This window comes from Camelina sativa, chromosome 12 (genome assembly GCF_030686135.1).
Source record: "Camelina sativa cultivar CO46 ecotype springtype chromosome 12, ASM3068613v1".
Taxonomy (NCBI): domain Eukaryota; kingdom Viridiplantae; phylum Streptophyta; class Magnoliopsida; order Brassicales; family Brassicaceae; genus Camelina; species Camelina sativa.
This window is the reverse complement of record NC_141891.1, coordinates 19,927,632-19,941,425: the sequence shown is the minus strand read 5'-3', so window position 1 is coordinate 19,941,425 and position 13,794 is coordinate 19,927,632.

Genomic DNA, 13,794 nt, shown 5'->3' with positions numbered 1-13,794 from the left:
CTGATATCAATAAAACAATAAAGCTATAATAATGATATTTTGTTATTATGGGGATATTTTATGAGATTTTGTTAAGGGAATATTTTTTTGGTTTAGAATATTTGGTTAGTGTATCCTACTATAATCGCTTGTTATCCATGTAACAGCGATTTTGAGGAGTTAGAATTCACCAGATAATATCTTGATTATGAAGCAGTAATTAATAATTAATAATAATTATTATTTTTTATACCCTCAACAATTTTACTTGTTATTTAATAATTTCTAATGGCAATTGAATGTAATTTTTTACACTTTTCAAGATTACTTTTAATTTTGTACTTCTCAGTTAATATAGTAGGATTATACAAACAGTTATATTTCATAATTTTAGTGTCTTATCCTCATAAATAATAATACTTTAAGAATAATTGTATCACCGTTTATATATAAAAAATACTAAAATTTTAAAATAAATAATTTTATAACTAAATACCGTTAAAATCAAATATCATTATAAATAAAATTAAATAATTGTCCCGTGGTGTACCACGGGTTAAATCCTAGTGTGTTTTACAAAAGAAAATTTTGTAAAAACGGTAACTTCAACCACAATTTTTAATTTTACAAAAGAATTTTTTTTCAATTCAAAAAAATCAAAAAATGTATTTTACAATAACATATGGAAGGTTTCTATTTAAAAGATTAGATATTTAAAAATATAAGATTTCATCGTAATCTACATCACAATTAGCTAAAATATTGAATGAAATTGTATACATACTCGCATAATATGGTAGAAATTAAATATATAGAACTGTGAGTTTAAAAACACAACTATCAAATTAAAAATTAGACTAAAAATAATATGATAGAAATTATACTTATAATTTGTATTTATTATAAGTATAAAATATTGTATGAAAAATTATTACAAGGAGTAACAAGCATCATAACAATTATTGATATCTATATTACTCATAAACAAATATTATGACGAAGTTATCTAAGAGAAATAATCAAATGAACGATTATAATAAGTAAATGCAATTTTCTGATAAAATAATTTTAAACATAAGATAAATTTCATCTTGAGTGAAAATTGATTTAACCAATGATTATAATAAAAATACACAACTTCTAAAAATAAAAATTGAAATAGTTAAATCTTAAAAAACACATATTTTACGAAAAATTACGATAAATAAACGCAATTATAAGTTACGATAAAACACACAATTGATATTTTCTGCAGATTTTTTGAATATTTGAATAAAATTCCATGAAATATATGATGTTCATATATTTCACCATGTTTTACCTTAGTATATTCACATCTTTTGCATGATTTATTAGCACATTTAGCCATTATTGAGTAGCTTTAGGAATGTTTATGCATTAGAGTAGAATTGCATTGCATTTGCATAGTTTCTTGCATAAACAGGTGAATTTGGATCCTAAGGAGCATGGAAGGATGTTGAGAAATATTTGAGCTATCAAAGTGAAGAAGATCAAGGAGTTAGAGCAGAAGAAACCAAGTTCGGAAGTCCACTCGACCGCCCACTCGACCAGACACTCGACCGTGTGTAGAGAAGGACTCGATCGGCTGGAAGAAGCAAAAGAAGAGGCCACTCAACCAAGCACTCGACCGAGCACCTGGTCGAGTTGACCGTCGACCCTCCATTTTGTCTTCTAGCTACTTTTAGGGCTTCCCCTCTCTCCGATATAAAGATTTGTACCCTGCAACCACAAAGAGAGCCACCTTTTAGAGAAAAATCTTATAAACCTAGTATTTACCCTTTTGGGAATTTTTTACTTTTTGCATTTCTTTGTTTAGATTCTCTAGCCACTTTTGTACAATCTCAATAAATCTTTGATACTTGTTTGTTCTATCTCTCTAAGTATTAAGAATTTGAGTTTGATTTCTTCTTTAATATTATAGATCTTGATCTCATCTTTCTAATCATGCAACTTTCATTGATTTCTGGGTTTATGATTTTGTTCATCATGTTTAGTGATTGCGAGTAGTGGTTTAGGATCTTAAGGATGGATTAGGATGGATAAGGGTTATGGTTGTTTAGATTGGTCAAGATTGATTGCTTAATATCTCTTCTCGGTTAGATACACTCTATGCTATTATTATACTGAGAGGGTAAGGGTAGATCTTAAGCTTCTTAGCATCACACCAATGTCTAAGTTGTTAGATAAGGCTAATACTAGAGATTATCATGAAATATGCTAAGAGATTAGATGTTTACTATGATTTTTGACATTGATGATCTGGTTGTTTAATGTCTGCTTTGATATGTAATAACTAGTGAGAACTAGCCCTGAGACCAATTATCCGATATCCGGTATCCGATCCGGAATCCGGTCTTATCCGCTCCGAAAAACCGGATATCCGGTAGGACGGGTCCGGAGCCGGAGACTAAAAGCTGATATCCGCCTTAATCGGATACGTATCCGGATACTAAGTATTTAACAAGCCGGATATCCGAATCCGGTTAAGAATCCGGTTTCTTATAAGAATTGGCCATTTGAATGGGTGGAGGTAGGATATATAGGAGGTATCTGGGGGAATTAGTTTTTAAACTGCCGATGTGGGATGTGGAATGTGAGATTGGGGGAAGTGAGACGTGGGTCATGGAACGTGGGCCTCAAAACATATGTTATACACATTTCTTAGGGTTTGAATGGTAACTGCCGTCAGGGTGGCCAAATCCGTCTGCGGTCTGGACCACTCTATTTTTGGGGCGGTCTACAGACCGCTGCGGACCAACTCTATTTGTATGCAAAAGCGGTCCGCAGTTGGTCCGCAGCGGTCTTATCTCTGCTTTATTTGGACTGTACCACTGTAGACTATATTTGCTGAATGGTAAATAAAAAGCGGTCCAGTCCGCAGATGGATTTGTCCGCCCCAACCACTGCAACCATTCACACTCTTATTCTAACTAGCTTGTCCCACATCGGACAAATGAAAGAAAAGTAGTCAACTTCTCTTCTATAAATACCACTAACACATACTTATTAAGCAGGTTTCACGGGCTTTTTCGACAGTTGAAGGCCCATACAACTTTGCAACCGGATACGGATATCCGCAAGTATCCGAGATTATAGTCGGATATCCGTCAGTTGAAAATCCGCTACTAGCGGAGCCGGATCCGGATAAGAAAATTAGATCTCCGGCGGATCCGGATCCGGATTCGGATATACCCAAAAAACCCGAATATCCGGATCCGTCTCATTGCTAGTGAGAACTAGGTCTAAGAAGTATCTTGGCTTGATTGTTATTTTCATGAGAATGGATTAACATGTATTAGTATATCATTTTCTAGAGATAGCTCATTGTTGATTGAGGTTTGTTGACCGATTTAGATAACCATAGCTTGAGTCCAGCCCATGAATCCATCCTTAGGACCTTTTCTTTGTTTATTGATTTCCCTGTTTGAGTATTGTTAATTGCTTGTTGTCTGCTCTGTTTTCATTATTTGCTCTATTTCTGTTCTTTGTTTGTCCACTCAACCACTCACTCGATCGAGCATCCGATCGAGTGCTTGCTCGAGCTCATCCCAGAGTTCTTGTTTATGTTCTGCATCTTACCTGTTTTATGTCCTGCAACTTTTTGTTCCATTCTAGTTTCATTCCTGTTGCATCCATTTCATTTCTGTTTGTTCTTGTTTCATTACTTATCTTGCATTAGTATAGTTCATGTTCCTATTTAGTATCATTACTGCTTTGTTTTACTGTTTACTTTGCATTTAGTATCCTGTCTTTGTAGCTTTACATTCTGTATTTCATAATCATCATTAGGTTGTTAGTAAAAATCATTCATCATATTTGGCTTGACTTAGATAAGTATTCACATCCTGATTGCTTGCATCACACTCATTATGGTTTGACATCCTTTATGCAACAACATCATAAGAGTAATTGAAACACCTTGCATTCATCTGTTCATCATTCATCATCATCCATCACCATACAAAATATAAAGTTTCAATATATATGTTTCATTTTATACATTTTGTAAGAAATATATAATTTGATGTCGTAAATTACATTTATAACAAACAAATAAACAATTACAAGATCTCATAAAACCAAATTTGTGTTGATTAATTAGTTGACTAAAAAAGTTTCCTCCTTTTATATTGACGTGAAATGAATCCGAATCATTGTTTTCTTCTAACAGATGAAATTTTATCTGAAAAAAATACCATTTAAAACGATTCATTTCACGTTTACTACAATTAAACCGTCCAACACAAATGAAAAATATACAAGATAGCCATATAGCTTGAGGATATCTTTTCAGATCTGGACTTTGTAGTAATATTAATGCAGCTTCCAAATTCCGATATATGCAACTCATATAAACAGCTTTTAAATAGAAAGCATCTTTATTACCATATTGAAAAGTCAAATCCAAAAAATCACTATATGATCCATCTAACTCTTGGAAAAACACTCTAGGTATTTTCATTTAATTTTTATATTTAAAATTAATGAAAAGTTGTATATTAGATTCATCATTTCCAAAAATATTTTGTTAAATCAAGAATTAGAGGAATTTATTGACTTTTAAAAGAATGAATGCTAGAAAATAATTCAGAAAGATGTATAACCGTTGAGATAGAAATTTTAGTTGATTTTATGTTGGCAAAAAAATGAAAACAGTCAAACAGATAAATATATAGATTTCAAAAGATATGAATGTTATAATAAACACAACTCTACAGTGAACAGTTGTAACTTTTCATAAATAACCGTTTTGATGATCCATCACAACTTTTCGGAAAATATCCAAAAGGTACGATTGACAAAACACAACTGTTGGTCACATTTATTCGGATTGCTATTATATATACATTATTAATGATGTATATTTAAAATAATATTTATATTTTCATTAACATTAACAGACTAAATTCGCAAACAAAAAAATATCTCTCAAAACTTTTTTTGAAAGAAATAACAATCGCAACTAGAGTGTAAAGAGTTAAAATATTAATACTTAAACTTTTATACAGTGTAATTTTAATAATATTTTAGACTTCTTACAAAGTTTATAATATTAAAATATTTATAATATTTGAACCTTTTGAAAGTTTTGATATTTGTCAGATGTTTAAATTTTAATAATTTTAATATTATAATATTTTGAAAATTTTTAAAAGCTTAGAACTATTAAAATTTTCAAATAATTTAAATTTTTAGAACTTAAAATATAACACTTTATATATAATTTTCAAATTTGGACCCCTGATTTATCAAGACTCCTGCTTAGAAGTTAGAAAAATATTAGTCCTATTTATAATGCTTGTAAACCTTTGTCAAAAAAAATTCTAACCGATCTGGGATATTTTTTTCTCTTTTTTGTTAGAGTAATATTGAGATCTCTATTATTAATCAATATCCTAAGTTTACTGAATACTTTTGTTAAGTTTGGTGTAACAAATATGTTGATTTGATTTAGATTTTATTGTTAAGTTTTTAATGCAAATTTTATACGATGAATCTAAAATAATTACTTAAATAAGTTTCCTAAAGTTCATGACTGAACAATATTTCAAATCTTTTAAGTTTCCTAAAAGTTTAAGTATTAATATTTTAAGTTTCCTAAATTTAATACCATATGTGGAATATTTTCTTGTGGAAGACAGTTAATGTCTTAATGATAATTTTATTTAATATTAATGAGTAGGAATGTTTGTGAGAAATTTATTGCTGTTTCCATTTAGGATTTTTATTTATTGATGTTTTTGTATGGATAACCTGATAGCCCATTTAATTCATCCCAGGTTTATTCTTACCCGAATCCTACAGCTTTAATTTCGGGTTATTTTCTGCAGTTGACCCGATCCGGAATCATTTTTGTATATAGGGATTATGACATTTTGATGTTTAATCGTTTGAGAAACTTGAAACAAAGAGCACTATTTGTGGATGAGTACAGAATTGTCATCTTCAGGGCAAAGACTTTGTCCATGAGCTTAGACATGATGTGGAGTTATCCACTAAGAGACAAGTCTATGATGAAGTTTCAAGTTTTGTTGTTAAAGTGATAAGGATTGAGTTACAGTTCTCAATCTCTTATCATCCTAACAGAGCACGCAGGCTCTATTCCATTCTCACGCAGGAGAAAGCTTTCACAACTATGATCACGCAGGATAAGTCTCTACAATAGACTCTACTAACTCTATTTATACTCTATCCTTCACATGCTTCTCTTTACTCTTAACATGTGCCTCTCACATGTGCTCTCTTATCAATACTCCCCCCTTTCAAAACAGCTTGTCCTCAAGCTGTGAAGTAGCAGTAAAGATAGAAACAAATGAAGACAATCGATGTTGCCATGGTAAAGCTGCTGCACACACATTAATTCTCTGCACCATAGTGTAGTTGCAGGTTCTAAGAATGTCTTCTGCAGTTTCTTCTTTCTCCAGCGATGCCACACTGAAAAGTAGTCTCTCTTGTTAACAGTTTCAGCAGACCATGAGCCATGTTTAACATCACTGCATAGAAACTCAATCAGAAACTTCACTGAATAATAAACTCTTGCTGCAACATCCTGCAACCATGATGAACTGTTTTCAGTATCTGTTGTATTAGAGTGTAGAGTGTGATGGAGGTTTTCCAGTCTTTTAAAACTTGTTTCCTGCATCTTGTGAATCCTGTAATCATGTATACCCTCTCTGTATGTACCCTTGTTCTCAATTCCAAGGAGTTTGTACTTAAACCACCATGCTTTGGGCAACTTGTTATGTTTCAACTGTGACCATACTTGGTTGTCGTTGTGGCATATAGTCGCATACTGAGGCACTGGAAAACATGAAACCTGAGCATTACCAAGTAGCCTCCTTAAAACAGACGCTACTTTTCCCATGACAACACTCCATAACATCTCAATGTCCATCTTTGTCGCAGGTTTTCTGACTTTTACAATCTGAGACCACCAAATAGCAGGCCTATGCTCTATGTCATTCTTGGACACACACACCAACCTTTTCCCTTTATCATGTTCCATCTCTGTTTGATGTGAGCTCACCAAACTGTTTTGGGATCGTAAGTGGAGTGAGTTCACCAAACTGTTATGCTGCAGTTCCCCAATCCAAACTCTTTTGTCTTTGAACTTGAATTTCCAGAATTTGTAACATTTTTGGTCTTGTCTTTCCCGTTCTAAGGCATACTCACAAAAATTGGTCTTCACACATGTTGACTTCTCAACGCATTCAGCCATTTCTGAAAACTTGGAAACATGTAATTGCTCCTCCTCATGTGGAATTAATTCCCTTGACTGAACAAACACGGTCTCAGAAACTGCAGTCATTGTTTTACATAATTTTGATTGTGTAATCGACTCAGTCCTCTCTGTTATCGAAACCAATTCTGATTCACGTATGGATTCTTTTTGTTGAACCAACTTCTTCACTTCAACAGATTCCACCTCCATCTGAACTCCATATGTTGTAAAGTTTGAAGTTACTGATTCTTGTGATTCCATTTGGAGACTAGAATCAATCATTGACAAAGTTAAAGTCGATTCTGATTCACAAATCACGTCTTCATGCTGACATAATGTCTTCACAACAACAGAGTTCTCAATCTGAAGCAATTGCTTCTCTTTAGAGGAGTCCTTCTCCTTATGTGAGCCTCCTTGTTGACTAGATTCTTTTATACTCCACCCTATAGCTCTAGCTGCGGCCAACAATTCTGACAAGTTATGTGGCTTTTGTATACGAACATGCTCCAGTGTTTCATGTGTTAACCCATTGAGAAAAATCCCTTCTAATTGCTGGTCATCCAAGCCTGTCACTTGAGAAGACAAGTCTTCAAACCTCTGTACATAATCAGATATAGTTCCTGTTTGTTTGATACGAAACAGACTTAGACGTGGTCCTCTAATCTTCGATTGACCAAATTGCAGAATCAATCTTGATTTAAACTGACTCCAACTCTCAAACTGCCTCTTATTCACTTCCAAATTGTACCAGCTCAAGGCTTCTCCTTGCAAACTCACTGAAACTAAGACTAATTTCTCAGCATCGTTGTATCCTCCAGTCCTGAAAAATCTCTCAACCGTCGCAATCCAACCATAAGTTCCCACGCCCTCAAACACGGCCATCTCCACATTTTTGAGAAGATTTTCTCTGATCACAGGCCTAATACCTATGGCAAGGTTCCGAGAAAGAATTTCTTACCTGATTGCTTTGATCTTGCAAGATTTCAATCTGTTTCTCTTCTCTAAGATCCTGAATGAGTCTGAATCTTTCATCTTTATCACCAAATCGCAACAACAAAGCTAACTCCATCTTTCCCCAACTGTCAAAATATCCATATACTCTTGTTCGCCATTGAAACCACAAGAGAGCTTCACCTTCCAGAAGACTCTGTGCAAGATTTAGTTTCTCATCTGCCGTGAAATTCTCTCGAACAAAGAACTCCTCCAGCCATGAAATCCATGGTCGTATTTCACCGGCAACACCATTGAAGATAGGAAATCCCTCAAGACACATTGCAATCAAAATCCCTAATTTCACAAAACCTAATTCTTCACTCGCGTTGACCCTCCGATCACAGTTTCACCGCACCAATTGATAAGGATTGAGTTACAGTTCTCAATCTCTTATCATCCTAACAGAGTACGCAGGCTCTATTCCATTCTCACGCAGGAGAAAGCTTTCACAACTATGATCACGCAGGATAAGTCTCTACAATAGACTCTACTAACTCTATTTATACTCTATCCTTCACATGCTTCTCTTTACTCTTAATATGTGCCTCTCACATGTGCTCTCTTATCATAAAGATAATGCAGATTTTGGATCAGAGGTCGTCCATTAGTCATCTGAATTTGTGTTCAAAACAAGCTGTGATTTTTGTCACGCTAATCAATTAGAAGAAGACGTTGAAGATAATTTTGATTTGGAAGAACAGAACGGTGTTGTCGACGATGAAGGAGATGCTGATCTTTAACAACATCAATGATGATGATCTTCTAAGCTTAGAAGAAAATAACTTTGCTGTCAACACAGGAAAAGGAGACGAAGTCGATAATGACAAAGCCACGTTAAATAAGATATACTATCTAAATTATTTTGTTGATGATGACGAGTGTGAGTCACATAGTGATTATAGTCGAGACAAGGAAGTACTCTTTGATTTTGCAGCATAGCAGACTCTCATTGAAAATGTTCTTCCTATGACTGATAATAGTTGTGATGAAGACACCGAAAATATAGATTTCGTCGAGATTAAAAGGGTACGACACACAAACTTTTCACCAATGGAATTGGTTGAAGTCATCGACCTATTTAGCAAGAAGAACGACAATACATATATTGATACGGTAACCAACAAAAAATGATGTATATGTCCTGAGCATCGTCTTCAACAGGGAACCGCCAGATCGTGGTCGCCGCGAGATGTTGTTTGTTCACGACTGGGATTATCTCTATCACAAAATCTATGGCTGTCCGATTAAAAAGATCTTTATTGATAGATATTTTGTGCTCTCTATTGTTCCCGATACAAGTTTTGGAGAAAATAAAAAAATCCAACAAAGGAATAGGTGGTGTTGCGGTGCCTGAAAGCACGAAACTCTTGAAAGTCTTTGTCAATGGGAAATAACAAGAGCTGATTTTCATCTAAGCTGTAAGAGATAAAAGGGTAAAAAAAACCTACATGCGCAATACAAAGGCAGAGATTATGGATTGGTGGAGTTTGAGAAAAGAAAGCCAAAGGCAATTAACATCTTCTCATATTGTGACTTCTACACTGCATATGTAAGTAACATAAGTCACTATGTTATTTTCGTTCCCATTGAAGCTTTGATTACAAAGAGGCGTATGGTGGAAATTTTTGTTCACAATAACACAGTTGTGGTGATATCATCACGTGAGATTTTTGGAGTGCCTTATGTGGACACCAATTTAGTGTGTCTTCTTTTTGACATATAAAATGCACTACAGACGAGAACATGTGAAGGAATAATAATGTTTTCGTTGTTATTTTCTGTGCGGAAGGAATAATAATGTTTTCGTTGTTATTTTCTGTGCGGAAGGAGCATCATGAGGGAGTCTTGTATCTGGGTTTTTCCGTTTTTTATGTGCAAATCGTGTGGGTGCTTGGTTTCCACTTACGACCACCGCCATTTACATTGATTAACATGTTCAAGATTCAAGGGAGCCATGGTTCTTGTGGTGTTTCCTTACTACAAGAACAGTTTATAGATCTATGCAACAAGCTCTATAGTACTCTGTTTTCTTTTATCGATAGTGAAGAAAATCATTATTATGAGGATTCTTATGCAGAAGACAGAGAAATAACTGTAGTTGAAGTGCCTGAGTATTTAAAATCTTTTGTGTTTTTTTCATCATGGTGGATTGCCAGAAGAAGATTACCACGTATTCACATCATCGCCAGTTACTATAAGGAAAAGCTTGTGTATTATTGAGATGACTTTACAATATATATATATATATATATATATATATATATATGATATCTAGGGTTTCACCACTACTATTTACACATTTATCCTTTACATATATAACTCTCCAATACGCCCCCTCAAGACGGAGAGAGTTTCTACACTTCAATCTTGACATTAAGCTCATGAAAACGAGGACTCGTTAGAGGTTTAGTCAAGACATCTGCAAACTGATCATCCCCAGATATGTGAGCAACACGTAAAATACCCGACTGAACATGCTATCGGACAAAATTATAATCAATAGCAATGTGTTTCATCCTGGTATGGAACACCGGGTTTGCACACAGGTAAGTAGCACCTATGTTATCACAATAAATGACGGGAGCCAATGGTAACGCAATACCCATTTCCTGAAGTAACGAGCAAACCCACCGCAGTTCAGAACTCGTGCTCGCGACTGCCCGATACTCAGCTTCAGTGGATGAACGAGACACACTACGTTGTTTCTTGGATGGCCAGGTGATGAGACTTCCACCAAATTAGATAATGTAAGCATTAGTGGATACGTAGTTGGCATGATCACGACCCCAATCAGCATTAGAAAACGCATGGACCGTGAGTGGAGCATCTCGACGAAGGAAAATACCAAGAGAGCGAGTGTCATTGAGATAAAGCAACACATGCTTAACCGCCTGCCAATGTGCATTAGTTGGTTTATGCATACATTGTGATAAACGATTTACCAAAAAAAACAATATCAGCTCTTGTGAAGACCAAGTATTGAAGACTGCCAACCACCATTTGATAGTCTTTGGCGTCCGCAAGTGGTGTTCTGGACAAAACTGTAAGTGTTGAGGAGGACCACATAGGCGTGGGAACAGGTTTAGAGTCAAGCATATTAGTCTTGGCTAATAGGTCAGTGATGTATTTGCGCTGCATCAAATGAAGCCCCCTCGGTGTTCTAGTCGCCTCGATTCCCAAGAAATAACTCAATGGACCAAGGTCTTTAAGTGAGAATCGATGAGCCAAAGTAGCATGAAACGCCTCCACCAAATACATTGGACCTGTGATGATAATATCATCCACATAAATAAGAACATAAACATAATCACGACCATGTTTGTAGATAAACAGTGAGTTATCTACCAAAGACGTCTTGTACCCCGACTGTAAAAGGAACTGCCAAAGTTCCTGATACCACGCTCTAAGAGCCTGTTTAAAACCATACAACGCTTTCCGCAACCGACACACATGATGAGGTCTGTCCCGATCCACAAAGCCTGGAGGCTGCGAAACATAAACCTCCTTTTAAGAGTTCCTTGAAGGAATGCATTGTTGATGTCCACTTGTTGAATTGCCCAATAACGTTTCACAACAACCTCAAGAACAAGACGTATGGTCGTTGATTTGATAACCGGACTGAATGTATCGCAATAATCAATGCCATATTTTTGATTGAATCCACGAGCAACAAGCTTGACTTTGTACCTGTCGATAGATCCATCAGGCTTATTTTCCAAAGTAAAAATTCACTTACAGCTGATTTCATTCTGAGCTATCGATGGCGCCTCCATCCCACAAGTGTTCCCTAATTTGTGCATTAATCTCTCCAGCCATCGCATTTCTCCAATTGGGATCCTTTAGTGCTTAAGCAACCGTTGTTGGAATTATGGGTGAGAGAGCAGCGGAGACACTAAATTTGGTCTTTGGCTTGCTGATATGATTCTTGGACCGGGTTTGCATCGGGTGGAGATTATGTGGCAGAGGAGACGGCACACAAACCGGAGAATCAAGATCAGGCGTCGGAGACGAAGTTGATGCGGATGTCGTGATGGATCGGGAAGACGATGGTGATGGATAGTGTGGTGGACATGGTGGTATTGGGCTTAGTGGCGCAGGAGTCATAGATTGAGGTCGTATTGGGCTTTGTTGGGCCGAGGCAGATGAGGGATCATGAGCCCGTTTGGTTCGAGTCTCATGATCGAGATCAGGCAAGGCTGACAACGATGACTGAGACGACGACGAGGAGATTTCCGGTGTAGGGGAAGACAACGGAGATCCAGATGGCGTAGCGGTTGCCGGTGGAGCCGGCGAGTGACGATCAGAACACGGAGGCACAGAGGAATGAGCTGGCAGAGACGATGCAAGTGGAAACGGAATTATCGAATTCCAATTTGATGAATCGGCGTTGTTTGACGGCGTAATCACCGAAGATACTCCTGACGAGTGCGTGGTAGCAAAAGGATATTGCGTTTCCACGAACTGGACATGACGAGATGTATAAATCCAGTTTAGCTTGACATCCAAGCATAAGTATGCACTCTGTGTGAGTGAATACCCAACGAAGGTAGTATCTTGTAAAGTGATCAACCAAAACAAGGTAGTATTTCAAATTTTCAGAGGATTTAATAGGAGAGGACTACACATTAGTATATATGTATTCAAGAGGGTGGGAGGATGTAATTGTGTTTGAAGCAAATGGAATCTTGTGACTTTTATTGATGAAACAATCCGAACAAGACAAAGTGTTTTGTGTGGATGAAGAAATAGGTAACTAAAATTCGGAGACAATAGATTTTTAGGAATGAGACAAATATTGGACTCATTTAGACGGGGATCAAAACCACCCGTTCGAAAAAACTCTCTAACCAAAGCCACCAAGTCCCCTTTCAAAGAAGGCCAGAAACGTTGGAAAAACAAAGCCGTTATTCCGTCCGGGCCTGGAGTTTTCTCTGGATGCATGGCAAACAAAGCTTTCTAGACTTCCGCTTCAGAAATGTCTCTAATTAGATCCATGTTCATGCTATCCGTAATGATTGGAGTAATTTCCTGTAACATCTCTGAAATACCTCTACTATCCGATTGTTTGAAAAGATCCTCAAAGTATTTTGTAGCAATATTCTCCATACCCGTCGGGGATTCAATCCATACATTATCCCTATCGAACAAACCCACAATCCTATTCCTCACCCGCCTCTGTTTAGTAGAAGCGTGAAAATATTTAGTGTTCTTGTCCCCAACCCTCAGCTAGAACTTCCTGCTTTTTTGTTGCCAATAAATTTCCTCATCACGATATGCCTCTTTTAATTTTCTTTCAATACCCCGAATTTCCTCCTGAGAAATTGCGTCATCCATTTTCGCCTCCTGCAAAGCCGCCTTCAATGAAGAGATAAGCGAAGGGCCAGAACTTACATTATTTTTCCGCCACCAAGAAATTGAGTTTCTACAATTCTTTATCTTGTCCACAAAACCCGGAACCCGAAAATTTCTTGTACGATTCCACCCTGATTCAACTGCGTCACCAATACCCTCCTTCCCCAACCAGCGTTTATCGAAACGAAACTGACGATGTCTTCTCCTAGCCGTCGTCAAACAAGTTG